The following is a 16,015-nucleotide window of genomic DNA, read 5'->3' as shown; positions in this document are numbered from 1 at the left end:
AATACAGGATCATGTTTACTTTCCAAGATTTTATTCATTTCAATAATGCAAGATTACAACTAGTAACAACACAATTTTACATGATCAAACTTTCTAAGGTTAATAGAGGACGAAGATTGAATGAAATTAACGTTTTCGTGTGGAAAAAACTTACTTAGGGAGTCGTCATTATTTAAGGCCTTTGGGGGGGGGGTCTGGGAATTTCATGGTATTCTGAAATTTTGAGTAAACCCCTGCCAACCGATGAATTTGAGTAACCCAGTCTCTAACACAGAAATTTTGACTGATCCCTCCCCCCACTTAGAACAGTTAAATATCAAGACATGTATTTGTAACATTTACAAAACTACAGCAATAGTACAGACCTTTCATATCCTGCTAGAATATCATCGGTTACCTCATGACGGTTGAAAAAGATGAAACTAGCAAAAGGAAATTCAAAGTCACAATAAAATGTAGATACAAAAGCTCATGCTGTAACCACTATCCAACCATATAGTATTGTTTACCATACAGTATTGTTTACTTTGGATGGGTATCATGACAAGGTTTTCACTAAGATATCTGACAGGGCAGAATTTGAAAGTACAGGAGAACACGCAGGAGGCTGGGGGCAGTGTCAGAGGAGTTGTACCCTCTCGTGTCGAAAATTTGAGAGACTGATAATGCAGCCTGGTGCAATATGAGAGATGTTATCAAAATTGTGTAAAACTGTTAGAACACTCCAAGGGGAAAGCGTGAGAGGCGTCCCCCTCTCCCGCGTCGAAATTTTGAGAAATTAATGAGTGCAATGATGCAGTCTGGTGCATATTAGGTGTTTTCTATTTGTTTTTACTAAGTAAAACTTTTAGAACACCCAAGGGGGATAGGAAGTGAGGGCTGTTGCATCAATAATTTTGAGAAATGGATGAAATGGTGCATCTGATAGGTGTTTCAATTCATTTGAGAAACCCCTTCTTTCTCTTCACATTTTGATCAACCCCTTGTAGCTTTCAATTTTTGAGTGATTACCCTCACATTCCTCTGATCCCAAGGCCCTTATGTTAAATTACTCATAAAGACCCCATAAAATATTCTTGATGGCCTTAGAACTAAATTTGTGAACAACATGTAAACTTTGATGCAGTCTTGCTGATGCATTTTTACGGGGCTTGAACTCACAATATTTACAATACTAATTCACCTACCTTAGCAGTCAGTTAACCCTTTGAGCGCCAAAGTCTATTTTTGTCCCTATTATAAAATAAACCCAAGTTAATGTTTCTCAGATTTTTTGCCAAAATTTAGAGAAAAACACTGTAGACAATGAAATGTGATGCCCATTTGGTCCAAAATTATCAACAAGCAACCTAACGGCCGATATAGCTCCGCTGTGTTTATGTGGACAATAACTATTTTTGACACAAGTTGATGAAGAAGGTAGAAATCTTTGATAGCTCATTTCACTGGCCAGATAAAAGAGGCTAAAATAGCTGCAAAATACTCAATTGAAGATTTAACTATAATTTGAAAATATTACATTGGATCATAAGAACATGTCACCAAAGATATCTGAAGAGTAGTTTTTTATGAAATTTTGACCAAACTTAGCAAAATTGCCCCCAAAAATAAACATTGCAGATTTCACCATAATTTCAATATATCATAATTATCTTAAAATAATCCCTTGGAACCTGTATACCAAATATCAAAGCTATCGACTGGCAGTTTTTGAGAAACAAATTTTTTGACCAAAAATGGCAAAAATTGCCCTAAAACTACAAAATTACAGATTTCATCATAATTTCAAAATATCACATTTAGTTCATCTGAAGGAACCTGCATATTGAATTTCAAAGCTATCAGATCAGTACATTTTAAGAAATACATTTTTTGACCAAAAATGGAAAAAATTGCCAAAAAATACAAAATTGCAAATTTCATCATTATGTCAATAAATATCATTCAGATAATCTGTAGGAACCTGTATACCAAATTTCAAAGCTATCAGATGAGTAGTTTTGGAAATACACATTTTTTGACCAAAAATGGCAAAAATTGCCCCAAAAATACAAAATTACAGATTTCATCAGAAATTCAATATAAATCATTCAGTTTCATCGTAGAAACCTGTATACCAAATTTCAAAGATATCAGACCAGTACTTTTGAGAAATACATTTTTGACCAAAAATGGCAAAAATAACCCAAAAAATTCAAAATTGCGGATTTCATCGTAATTTCAATAAATATTGTTAAGCCGACCTATAGGAACCTGGATACCAAATTTCAAAGCTATCAGATGTGCAGTTTTGGAAATACAATTTTTTTTACTAAAAATGGCAGAAATTGCATTCCATAGTTATCCCTACATACAAAAATCAGACCTCTAGTTCTATTTGCTTGCCCAGAATTAGATATGTGCATAATTAATGAGGTACAGGATGCTGCATCATAAGGTCTCCAATCATACCAAATATGAACGTTGTAGCACTTGTGGTTACGGAGTAATTTACAAATATGTATATTGGGGTCTAGGGTCATCGAGGTCATGTGACATTTTGTGAAAAAAAATGTTTTCAATATTATCCCTATATACCAAAAATCAGTCCATATTCTTTCTTTCATGAATTTGACTTTGTTTGTGTACTGTCTATTTACTGTCTGTTCTGTTCTGTTTTGTGTCTATGTTTACAACTATTGTCTTACGAATTCTGACCTAGTGTTATTGGATTATGAACTGGTATGATTGCGATTTTTTTTGTGAACATATTTTACAGAACATGCAAATTAAAATGCCTCTTATTGAAAATGTAAGAACTTTATTGGCAAACAAAAAGGTTTTGTTTAACAACATTTAAATAAAATAATATGAAAATTTCAGAAAATTTGACCAAGTCAGTATGGAGTTAAATTGTTTGGAAATCTTGAAATTGGAAGAATAGAGAAGCCAGGAAATTGGGTGATTTGCAAACATTTGCAAAAATTAACACTTCTTTACCAAGCAACCTACGACTGCTTGACAACCTTGAAGATGAACCCAACCAATATTTTAATCTTGGGTTAACAAATTCATTAAAATTGAATGAATGTTTGCAAAAAAGTGATTTTGGAGCAAAATACCCTGTTTTGGGTGCAGCGCCCCTTATATAGCAAGTTCCATACCACTGCAAAGTCTCTGTGCAACCAGGTGACACATTCTGACTCAGCATGATCTGAAAGCAGATTCCTGCATAAAATTTTGATTGAAAACTTGAATCACTTTTTAATAGCATGAAAAGAGCAAAACATAGGAGAAACTTAGATGACAAAGCCTTATAAGGGAAAGAGAGATGTACCACATGACTCCGTGCAACCAGGTGACACATTGTGACTCAGCATACTCCTAAAGCAGACGACTGCATAAAATTTTGATTTGAATCACTTTGTAATAGTATAAAAAGAGCAAAACCAATGAGAAAAATTAGCATTCACAGCCTTAGCACAGTAAGAGAGATGCACCAGAGTGTCCGTGCAACCAGGTGACACATTGTGACTCAGCATGTTCCAAACGCCGATCCTGCATAAAATTTTGATTAGACAAGTTAAATCAGTTATTGATAGCATGTAAAGATGAAAACCAATGAGAAAAGAAGTCAAGCCTTAGCAGAGTGAGGGAGATGCACCGGAGTGTCTGTGCAACCAGGTGACACATTGTGACTCAGGATGCTCGAAATGCAGATCCACAAAATATTTTGATTACACAAGTGAAATCAGTTAGTGATAGCATAAAAAAGATCAAACCAATGAAAAAATACGGATAAAAAATGTGGCTAAGAGATTTCCTATTGATATTTAGCAGTGCTATTAATACAAAAGCAAGCACAGTAGTTTGGCACACGCTTTGTACGGCTTTGCACCATAACAATCACACAACAAAGTGCTGAATCTTTGAATTCTAGCTCTACCAGTCGAGGTCGATCATGATGACTGATGTATGTAGACCTGGTTTCGTCTGACCTCTGAATTTTAAAACAGCCTGCATGCTAACACATGTATGAGAAATAGTATCCTTGCGTTGTGTTACATGCCTACGATCAAGAATCGAACAGACCACTACTTGTACTCACTTGCTTAGAAATTGCACAAATGAAAACGTTCTTTGTTATATTTTGATCACCAGAGCTAAGACAAGGCACGCCATGTGAGTACACTGCGCCGACTTTCCACCCTGACCTTTGACATCGGAAACATAACCAAATATGGGTGTGTCGTTATTCATAATATACTATGCGAGTAACCGGAAGTGTACCCTTCTTTCTCATGATGGGCGCCGCCATGTTTTTTTTTTTGAGTACTCGTAAATAAACAAATACGAAACAAATTACTATGATATAACATGCCTTTTATAAAATATACCTCTTTTATTAGCCAGTAAATGTTATTATACACCTTGTCGCTGATACAAAGTATCGTTGATATAGATAAACGGAGAAAACTGTCGTGCATATGAACGGGGGCATACGCAAAGAATGCTGGGATTGAATTATAGAAGAGCGCCCCCTGTGTCAATAATTAGATTCAAAAATTGCAAGTTTTTTAGACGGAACGCTATAGTTTTTAGCTTGCAAGTGGAAGGTGGGCAGTGCAGTTACCATTGCAATGATAATTATTGCATAATACGTCCCTTGTTTAACGCCATAGGCTGTTATCATTGTAAAAATTGCCAATTTTTGTCCAAATTTTTACACGCTACAGAAAATCTATACTTGCCCTGCTGCAGGGTTTGACGTCGTGTAAGTACGTGAACTGCTTTCATCAGAGGGAAACTGGGCATAGTTGTCATATAAACGTTTATGAAGTAACAATTACAGTTTATCATGAATCAATACAAATAACATTGCCAATCTTAACCCCTGGCGCGACACCAAGGGCTGAGCCCTATATAATATTATTGTTTACCATACAGTATTGTTTATTTTGGATGGGTATCATGACAAGGTTTCCACTAAGATATCTGACAGGGCAGAATTTGAAAGTACAGGAGAACAGTCAGGAGGCTGGGGGTGGGGCAGTGTCAGAGGAGTTGTACCCTCTCGTGTTGAAAATTTGAGAGATTGATGTGTGCAATAATGCAGTCTGGTGCAATATGAGAGATGTTATCAATTTGTGTAAAACTGTTAGAACACCCAACAGGGGAAAAGTGTGAGAGGCGTGTCCCCTCTGCCACGTCGGAAATTTTGAGAAATTAATGAGTTCAATGATGCAGTCTGGTGCAATATTAGGTGTTTTCTATTTGTTTTTACTAAGTAAAACTGTCAGAACACCCCTGGGGGAGAGGAAGTGACAGGGGGTCGCATTAAGAATTTTGAGAAATTGATGAAATGGTGCAATCTGAGAGGTATTTCAATTCATTTTGTACCAAAAATTGAGCAACCCCCTTCTTTCTTTCCAATTTTGAACAACCTCCTTGTAGCTTTCAATTTTTTGAGTGACTACCCTCACATTCCTCTGACCCCCCAGGCCCTTATGTTAAATTACTCTAAAAGACCCATAAAAATATTCTTGATGGCCTTTAATTTGTGAACAACATGTACAGTAAAAGTGGTCAACTTTGATGCAGTCTTGCTGATGCATTTTATGAGGCTTGAACTCACAATATCTACATTACTAATTCATACTAGCTTAGCAGTCATTAAAACCCCTACAAATAGGCGTTTCAACTAGCAGCGGCCTGGTATCTCATGTAGCTGTACTGTGATAATGTTCAAGAGAATCCATAGGATAGCTAGGTGTGTGCCTCAATCAGGCAAAACAACAGTTAGCAATAATAACAACAGTAATAAATATCAATTTCTGCAAGTCATTTAAAAATATACCACCAAGGGCACAGTATTGCTCCTATCTGACAAACAAAAAGAGGTATTCCTATTTCCACTTATTCACTCAAAATACTATTGTGTTTGCAAAGAGTTTGAACTTTCAATTTTCATGGGCAGAATTCCGTTTTAAACAGCCACTTTTCAATTTGTAGATCAACAATAAAAATTTGATGGTCCTTGCTTGAAATGTTAAGATTTACTCAGAGTTAAGTTATACACAAGTTTGTTTGTGTAAGTAAGTTTGTGTGGTGAAGTTACCTGATATATCATTCATCACTCATCTTATTCAATCTACACATGATTTCACTCGGCTGCCTTCATCTTTGTGAAGATTTACTTAATTAAGTGATACCATGACAGGTTTTTTTGTTTATATAACAAAATGATTGGAACTGATACAAATAAACTGGAGTCTGTTTTATTGGTATGGTGCCTCTTGCCATATGCCTTCTTGTGGATTGAAATCCCTCATCAGTGTATGGGGTTTCCTCCATGAAATATTTGCTAAAGTTGATCCACTACATAAAACATAAGCTCACAACTTTTTTCTAGATCATATTTCACTACAAATTGGCATCAAATAAAACTACATTATTTTCAGTGTCTTCAAAATTGATTTACAAGGTATTCCGGGTTGGAATAGGTCATTCAAGCTTGCGGACTAATATATTGGCTCCAAAACAAAAAATCATTGGGTTCCCCCAGTTTGAAAAATTATTTGGCTTAGGTAGTCTCCAGGGATTTTTATAAGAAAATGCAAAGCTATCAGATAAACACCAATGAGACAAAAGCACTTTTTGACCGAAATTGACAAAAATTGCTCCAAAAATACAAAATTTTGCATTTTCTCACTGTATAAAAATATCTGACTTAAGTCATCCTAAGGACCTGTATACTGAATATCAAAAAGTCTGACAAGGAGTTTTGAAGAAAAAAATAGATCTACAATGACAAAAATAATCTCAAAAATACAAAGTTGCATATCTTGGCACGATTTTACAAAATCTTATTGCTGCCATCCTAAGGGACATGTATAGGGTAATCAATATTAATGTGTCTGACCAGAACTTTTGAATGATATTTTGGTTAAATATGACAATAATTGCCTTAAAATTTAAGTTTTAAAATATTTCATAACAATATGGACAAATGTCAATAAGGTTATCCCTGCAGAACAGTATATTTAGATTTCTGTGGCAATACTAGAGTTTATTTGCTTCTTCAAGCATAACCATTCTTTTCCTTGACATAAGGTAAACTTCAGCCTCCTTCAACAACACAATTGTGATGTAGTCTACAACAAACCTGAGTGGAAAAAATAGAAATATAGATATACTATTAATACATTTTTGTATATTTCTTTCACCCATGAAAACCTGTGGTAGATAATGTCATAAAATGTATGATATCATGATAGGGATAGCCCATAAACTTGTGCACAGTAACATTGGAAGTAATGTAATTCAATAGAATGTAATAGTTCAATATTATATGAGTTCTATGTGCAATAAAAAAATATTTGTTAAAATACTCTTATTTAGCACTGGTGTTGATGACCTCCACTGCTTATGCATGTGGCTCCTTGTTGAGTCTGATTACCCAGTATACTGTGCACCATGATGCTGATGTTTAAAACAAGTCCTTACGGCTGCTTTCCAATACCAGTGCAATTACACATTCAAATGCTATGCTGACAAGCTAAATATTGATTTTTTAGCAATCTTTTTGTAGTAAAATAACAACTTACGGTGGACAAATATAAATAATGAAAATAGTATCAAAAGTAAGCATTACAGGCCCTCTAAATTCTTGAGAGTTGTAATATAATAACTTACGCAATTATCCCAAAACCATTCACAGGATACAGCTCAAGTTGTAACTACAAAATGGCACACCAACGTGAGAAGCAACATATGAACATAATACCCTACTTACATTGACGTTTCTTTCCCATTCCTCTTCCGAAACAAACAAATTTTCCATCTGTTGTTAAGGCAGTGTCATATCATTCAAAGATACTGTCAATACAAACAGAAATCCATTATTACATCAGAATGAATAGACACTGTTCACAGACGTTTCATATTAAAAATTAGTCTTTTTTTAATACTCTCTGTTTTCAACAGACATGCCATAAACCTTCAAAAGACACAGTTTATGTTTTACTTTGCATATAAAAATGATATCAGTCTTTGTTTTACTTTGCATATAAAAATGATATCAGTCTTGCAATGGTTATATATAAGTGGAGCTGACAACAGTTGCCCTAAATGGGCAGTGACACATATGATTTGAATAAAATATCACTTTTAACATGGTCGTCATTTCCTTCTTTTGGCAGGTTACATCTGAACATATTTTACAGTACATGATCCTCATACAAATTAAAATGCCTCTTATTCAAAATGTAAGAACTTTATTGCCAATCAAAAAAAAGTTTTGTTTAACAACATTTAAAAAAATAATGTGAGAATTTAAGAAAGTTTGACCAAGTCAGTATGGAGATAAATTGTTAGGAAATCTTGAAATTGGAAGAATAGTGAAGCCAGGAAATTGGGTGATTTGCAAACATTTGCAAAAATTAACACTTCTTTATCAAGCAACCTACGACTGCTTGACAGCCTTGAAGATGAACCCAAATAATAATATTTTAATCTTGGGTTGACAATTTCATTAAATTAAATGAATGCCTACAAAAAAAGTGATTTTGGTACAAAATACCCTGTGTTGGGTGCAGCGCCCCTTAATTAGCAAGTTTTATACCACTGCAAAGTCTCTGTGCAACCAGGTGACACATTCTGACTCAGCATCATCTAACAGCAGATTCCTGCATAAAATTTTTATTTGAAAACTTGAATCACTTTTCAATAGCATAAAAAGAGCAAAACAAAGGAGAAACTTAGATGACAAAGCATTATAAGGGAAAGAGAGATGTACCACATGACTCTGTGCAACAAGGTGACACATTGTGACTCAGGATACTCCTAAAGCAGACGAGTGCATAAAATTTTGATTTTGAATCAATTTGTAATAATATAAAAAGAGCAAAACCAATGAGAAAACTTAGCAGTCACATCCTTAGCATAGTAAGAGAGATGCACCAGAGTGTCCGTGCAAGCAGGTGACACATGGTGACTCAGCATACTAAAAATGCAGTTCCTGCAAAAAATTTAGATTAGACAACTTAAATCAATTAGTGATAGCATAAAAAGATGAAAACAAATGAGAAAACTTAGCAGTCACAGCCTTAGCACAGTAAGAGAGATGCACCTGAGTGTCCGTGCAACCAGGTGACACATGGTGACTCAGCATACTAAAAATGCAGATTCTGCAAAAAAATTTGATTAGACAACCTAAATCAGTTGGCAATAGCATAGAAAGATGAAAACCACTGGGAAAACTTAGAAGTCACAGCCATAGCACACTAAGAGAGATGCACCTGAGTGTCCGTGCAACCAGGTGACACATGGTGACTCAGCATACATCAAATGCAGATTCTGCAAAAAATTTAGATTAGACAAATTAAATCAATTAGTGATAGCATAAAAAGATGAAAACCAATGAGAAAACTTAGCAGTCACAGCCTTAGCACAGTAAGAGAGATGCACCAGAGTGTCCGTGCAACCAGGTGACACCTGGTGACTCAGCATACTAAAAATGCAGATTCTGCAAAAAAATTTGATTAGACAACCTAAATCAGTTGGCAATAGCATAGAAAGATGAAAACCACTGGGAAAACTTAGAAGTCACAGCCATAGCACACTAAGAGAGATGCACCAGAGTGTCCATGCAACCAGGTGACACATGGTGACTCAGCATACTCCAAATGCAGATTCTGAAAAAAATTTAGATTAGACAAATTAAATCAATTAGTGATAGCATAAAAGGATGAAAACCAATGAGAAAACTTAGCAGTCACAGCCTTAGCACAGTAAGAGAGATGCACCTGAGTGTCCGTGCAACCAGGTGACACCTGGTGACTCAGCATACTCGAAATGCAGTTCCTGCAAAAAAATTTGATTAGACAACCTAAATCAGTTGGCGATAGCATAGAAAGATGAAAACCACTGGGAAAACTTAGAAGTCACAGCCATAGCACACTAAGAGAGATGCGCCAGAGTGTCCATGCAACCAGGTGACACATTGTGACTCAGCATACTCGAAATGCAGTTCCTGCAAAAAATTTAGATTAGACAACTTAAATCAGTTGGCGATAGCATAGAAAGATGAAAACCAATGAGAAAACTTAGCAGTCACAGCCTTAGCACAGTAAGAGAGATGCACCAGAGTGTCCGTGCAACCAGGTGACACATGGTGACTCAGCATACTAAAAATGCAGATTCTGCAAAAATAGAAAGATGAAAACCACTGGGAAAACTTAGAAGTCACAGCCATAGCACACTTAGAGAGATGCACCTGAGTGTCCGTGCAACCAGGTGACACATGGTGACTCAGCATACATCAAATGCAGATTCTGCAAAAAATTTAGATTAGACAAATTAAATCAATTAGTGATAGCATAAAAAGATGAAAACCAATGAGAAAACTTAGCAGTCACAGCCTTAGCACAGTAAGAGAGATGCACTAGAGTGTCCGTGCAACCAGGTGACACCTGGTGACTCAGCATACTAAAAATGCAGATTCTGCAAAAAAATTTGATTAGACAACCTAAATCAGTTGGCAATAGCATAGAAAGATGAAAACCACTGGGAAAACTTAGAAGTCACAGCCATAGCACACTAGGAGAGATGCGCCAGAGTGTCCATGCAACCAGGTGACACATTGTGACTCAGCATACTGGAAATGCAGTTCCTGCAAAAAATTTAGATTAGACAACCTAAATCAGTTGGCGATAGCATAGAAAGATGAAAACCAATGAGAAAACTTAGCAGTCACAGCCTTAGCACAGTAAGAGAGATGCACCAGAGTGTCCGTGCAACCAGGTGACACATGGTGACTCAGCATACTAAAAATGCAGTTCCTGCAAAAAATTTAGATTAGACAACTTAAATCAGTTGGCGATAGCATAGAAAGATGAAAACCAATGAGAAAACTTAGCAGTCACAGCCTTAGCACAGTAAGAGAGATGCACCAGAGTGTCCGTGCAACCAGGTGACACATGGTGACTCAGCATACTAAAAATGCAGATTCTGCAAAAAAAATTGATTAGACAACCTAAATCAGTTGGCAATAGCATAGAAAGATGAAAACCACTGGGAAAACTTAGAAGTCACAGCCATAGCACAGTAAGAGAGATGCACCAGAGTGTCCGTGCAACCAGGTGACACATGGTGACTCAGCATACATCAAATGCAGATTCTGCAAAAAATTTAGATTAGACAAATTAAATCAATTAGTGATAGCATAGAAAGATGAAAACCAATGAGAAAACTTAGCAGTCACAGCCTTAGCACAGTAAGAGAGATGCACCAGAGTGTCCGTGCAACCAGGTGACACCTGGTGACTCAGCATACTAAAAATGCAGATTCTGCAAAAAAATTTGATAAGACAACCTAAATCAGTTGGCAATAGCATAGAAAGATGAAAACCACTGGGAAAACTTAGAAGTCACAGCCATAGCACACTAAGAGAGATGCGCCAGAGTGTCCATGCAACCAGGTGACACATTGTGACTCAGCATACTCGAAATGCAGTTCCTGCAAAAAATTTAGATTAGACAACCTAAATCAGTTGGCGATAGCATAGAAAGATGAAAACCAATGAGAAAACTTAGCAGTCACAGCCTTAGCACAGTAAGAGAGATGCACCAGAGTGTCCGTGCAACCAGGTGACACATGGTGACTCAGCATACTAAAAATGCAGTTCCTGCAAAAAATTTAGATTAGACAACTTAAATCAGTTGGCGATAGCATAGAAAGATGAAAACCAATGAGAAAACTTAGCAGGCACAGCCTTAGCACAGTAAGAGAGATGCACCAGAGTGTCCGTGCAACCAGGTGACACATGGTGACTCGACAGCATACTAAAAATGCAGTTCCTGCAAAAAAATTTGATTAGACAACTTAAATCACTTGGCGATAGCATAGAAAGATGAAAAACCACTGGGAAAACTTAGAAGTCACAGCCATAGCACACTAAGAGAGATGCGCCGGAGTGTCCATGCAACCAGGTTTATAATGCTTTGAGCATTTTCGACCGTTGTTACTGAAGCATGCATCCTATCAAAAGAAAAGTGATAATATAAAACAAGGCCAACCACCTTAATGTTTGTAAATAAGTAGACTTTGATGTGTTTCAAGACATCTCTTTGACTCTTTTGACACAACTGTGAAACATCTGGTGAATTTAAGAGACACGTACGCTAACAATCATTGCTCTTAACGATTGTAGAAGAGTGTATACTGCTGTGTGTTACACCCCTAAGGTTAAAGTGATCAGTCTAACACAGGCATTTTGTCTTACCTATGGTACTTCGAACTGGTTTGTTTTTAAATTGGAAAAGTCAAACCTCCATTGGTTTCAATACGGATACTGGAAAAAATGTTGCTTAGCAGTGCCATGAATACAAAAGCAAGCACAGTAGCTTTGTACGGCTTTGGACCATAACAATCGAACACTTAAGTGCTGAATCTGTCGAGGTCGATCGTGATGACTGATGTATGTAGACAGTCAGAGGCGGACTGTCATGTAGACCTGGTTTAGTCTGACCTCTGAATTATAAAGACCTCTGAATTTTAAAACCGCCTGCATGCTAACACCAGAGATATATGTGAAATCGTATCCTTGTGTTACAAGCCTACGATCAAGAATCGAACAGACTACTATACTTGTACTCACTTGCTTTTAAATGGCACAAATGAAAACGTGCTTCCACAACCAGAGCTAGCACAAGTGTATCAAGCATGCAAGGAATTACCCATGCTTGGACTTTCAACTCTGATCTTTGACATCGAAACATAACCAAATATGGGTGTGCCACAGCCAACAACCACATGACATATTTACAACCAATGACAGGACTCCTAACGCGCGTACTCCTCTATCGGAAAACGGGTCAGGGAACCAGACTATTTGTCGATTGAACCTTGACCCAGTCCTATATTAGCCAATCAATCTTATAGTAGAGGTCTTGCCACTATGCAGCACAACGGACAGAAGAACGCGATCAAAAATCTCACAAATTAGGGTATTAAGGGATGTGTCTGTCTTATCCATTCCAGGATTAGTATTAGTTTTCCAGATGGGCGACCACAATGGTCTAAGAGTGGAGTAATCTTTAAAATTAAAAATTAGAGCGAGGGCAAAATTCATCCTGTTTGAACTTGAACATAAATATGATTGTACTTGACGTTCTATTTTTAGCGTAGCATTTTAACGTGGAAATAGCTCTAGAACAAAAGTGATCTTGCAACTTGTGAGATATTAGTTCCTGTTATCACGTGACACTGCGTTGTTCATACTTGTCAATCACGATTCAAAATTTGATGAAATACGTTGTCATGCGGCCACTAAAGTATTGACGTTCATCTCGCGATATCGGCAATTGATTCAATGTTTAAACCTGAACTTTGAGACTCAAACCCTCAACGAGTTCAGAACGATGGCTTTTAGAATTGAATTACGACTGTTAATTGACCCCCGGGTAATTGACACTTCGTGGGAGTAAAGGCGACATACGCCGCACATCCAGCCTGGTTCTTACATGTGTCCAAATACTGATTTTTTATGATTAGGGTCAAATAATGCCGTTGCTGGTAGGTGGCAATTCTTGTTTGAAGTAATCGACATTTCGGTCATTGTACAAATAAGCAGTCCGGGTCAGCTCCAAAATTGGAGACTCATTATGATAATATATTCCGGCATTCAGCCAATCATCGACCAGATTACATCATTAATAAAGTACAGGTCACGCTGGGTCACAAATTACCCACCAAGTGTGATCGGCAGTTTTGGGCCGCTTATTAAGCCCCTGTCTTGTGAATTTCGACGAAGTTCAACAGTCAACATAATCCACGTGTTCTGCAGAAGGTCATGTCCAACAAGGAGTCCGATTAGTGAACAAATATTCGAAATATTGACGATTCATTTCTACCCCCAGTTTATCGATTTCGCTCAAGTACCGAGAATCATTTTGTGGATGTTCGTCATCTCTATTAGAAATACTGTTATAAAGGTTATTTGTGTAGGTACGCGTATAATATCTTGCAAGAAAGAAGAGCAATGTCAGAGCTTTAAAACGATACCTGTTTTGTAGTTGTCAAACGCAGACTAAAAATGGTACGCGATTTTGAAAATGTGTTGACAGAGTGGCCACACAACTGTTCCCCATACGGTAGAATTTGTATCGCTGCCATCTCCGATACAAATGGGGTATTCTGAACGATCTATGTAGGTACACGATTTATATTTCGCAGGACTTCAAGCCAGAGTCTAGGAATCACAGCGATGTATGGGGTTTGGTTCTTTTAGCCAGAATAAAACTGGTACGCGATTTTGAAATTGTGTTTTGACAGAGTGGCCACTCAACTGTTCGACATTATGACAGAATACGGCGCGGGAGTTCGACACAGTATGGCGTACGTAACGAAGGACGCATGTGGAGGTTGCCAGGAAATACAATTTTTACTGATGGCGCGCTGGCCGCTGATTGGCTAATGAGAGGGGGAAAATATTATGGTATAGCGTCTAGCGACGTCTCCAATTTGGAGCTGACCCGGACTGATAAGAAAACTAAAATATTTAATTGCGATGTTTTCAATCAAATTTCGTTCTTGCTAAATAAAATATAGCAAAATGTTAAGCTTACGGTACATCTTATGAAACTAGCGTGACTTGATCCAATCTAATAATGTACCTGATATCTGTTTTCTGTCCAAGTTGTTCTCTTCTCAAAGGTCACTCTAAAATCAGAAATCCATAAATTGTGACAAATATCGTAGCTGTGCAAATTCATAAATTGTGGCTAATACCATTGCAGTGCTAACCAAATTGAGCGTACCGACCGGTTAAAAAGTGTGTTTGTCAAATCATTAAGTTCACCCGTGAGAGTGTAACACTTTGTGATCACTTCCGAAAAAAACAAGGCCCGACGTCCTAGCGACATAACTGTACTGACCTCACAGGGCCATCCGTAATAGATACCCTTAGTGCATAACATAAACCAATTGTTTGGTTAGGGATCCGATTTCACCAACGACTATTCCCTGCAAAAACAATCAACCAGCTCAGAGGTCAAACCACGGGTCAAAGTTCAATTTGATGAATGTCATTCTGTGTCTAGGTTTACTAAATAATGACGACTGGAACGCTGGGTAAATCTGGCATGGTTTTTAATTCCCATGGCTGTGGATACAAGTTTCACTGTTGAAAACCCTCGTCAACTTCAATATACATCATTTGACATCATTAGTAACTTTTTCCACTCAACTGTCGCATCATTAGAAGTCGCCCAAAAACCTTGGCGTCACAGAGCGTCTCCTGGCACGACACCGGGAGTGCGTTCCGATATGCCTGTAGCTTATATGTATTGCCACTGCAATGTTCTCTACAAAAACAGTGGAGACGATGTTCTACACAAAACAGTGGAGGCGATATCTTAATTCTATTGCTCAGTCTGCCACAACGATGATTCGTTTCACATTGGCAGCATTCACGAGTTTTTAAGAGATATGTGTGTGACTAATGTTCCGCGTTTGATATGAAATAAAGATAAACAAATAACAAAGAAATAAGGTATATCACACGCACCCGCATACAAAATTTTCTTCGCAAATTCTTTAAAGTTGCAATATGGATCAGAATTGACCTTCATATTTCAAAGATTTAACTTTATAGAAAAATCCACAACAATTTCATTTGCAGATTCGACCATTAACAGGAACACGGGAATGACTGTAGTTTGAGTAAATTGATTTAATTACCGAATAAATTGCTGTTTTGGTACGTACTGTTTGCGAGATTAAAGCACAGAATTTGAAACGTCATTTTTACTATTTGAATATGTACGCATGCGTTTTTGATTCATGGTAACGGTTTATGAAATTGCAACATCGTGTCAACATGCCTAGCTAGCCTTCCCACGGGCAAGCGGTCAGGTCTCTGACCGCGCCCTGGGTCTCTGCTGACTGATTCGGCCTTGCAAAAATGGAAGAAATTGGCCAAAAATGTCGGCAAAATAAACACTGTTTGGTCAGATCGAAAGATGGAACCAGAAAA

General features: G+C 37.2%; 1 protein-coding gene and 1 long non-coding RNA gene across 2 annotated transcripts in view; one reads left to right on the top strand and one right to left on the bottom strand.

Annotated features, from left to right (window-relative positions):
- LOC139116579 (uncharacterized) overlaps positions 1-16,015 on the top strand; it is an 84,620-nt gene that overhangs the window by 47,879 nt on the left and 20,726 nt on the right. The gene's annotated exons all lie outside the window — the stretch shown is intronic.
- On the bottom strand, positions 6,529-12,692 carry LOC139115117 (uncharacterized). The gene is made up of 3 exons (XR_011548049.1): positions 12,638-12,692; positions 7,775-7,857; positions 6,529-7,144 (listed from the first exon to the last, which is right to left on the bottom strand). It is a non-coding gene; the product is annotated as an uncharacterized lncRNA (long non-coding RNA).

Source organism: Ptychodera flava, chromosome 17 (assembly GCF_041260155.1).
Source record: "Ptychodera flava strain L36383 chromosome 17, AS_Pfla_20210202, whole genome shotgun sequence".
Taxonomy (NCBI): Eukaryota; Metazoa; Hemichordata; class Enteropneusta; family Ptychoderidae; genus Ptychodera; species Ptychodera flava.
Note: the sequence above shows the minus strand (reverse complement) of the source record. Positions and strands in the feature narration are given on the sequence as shown.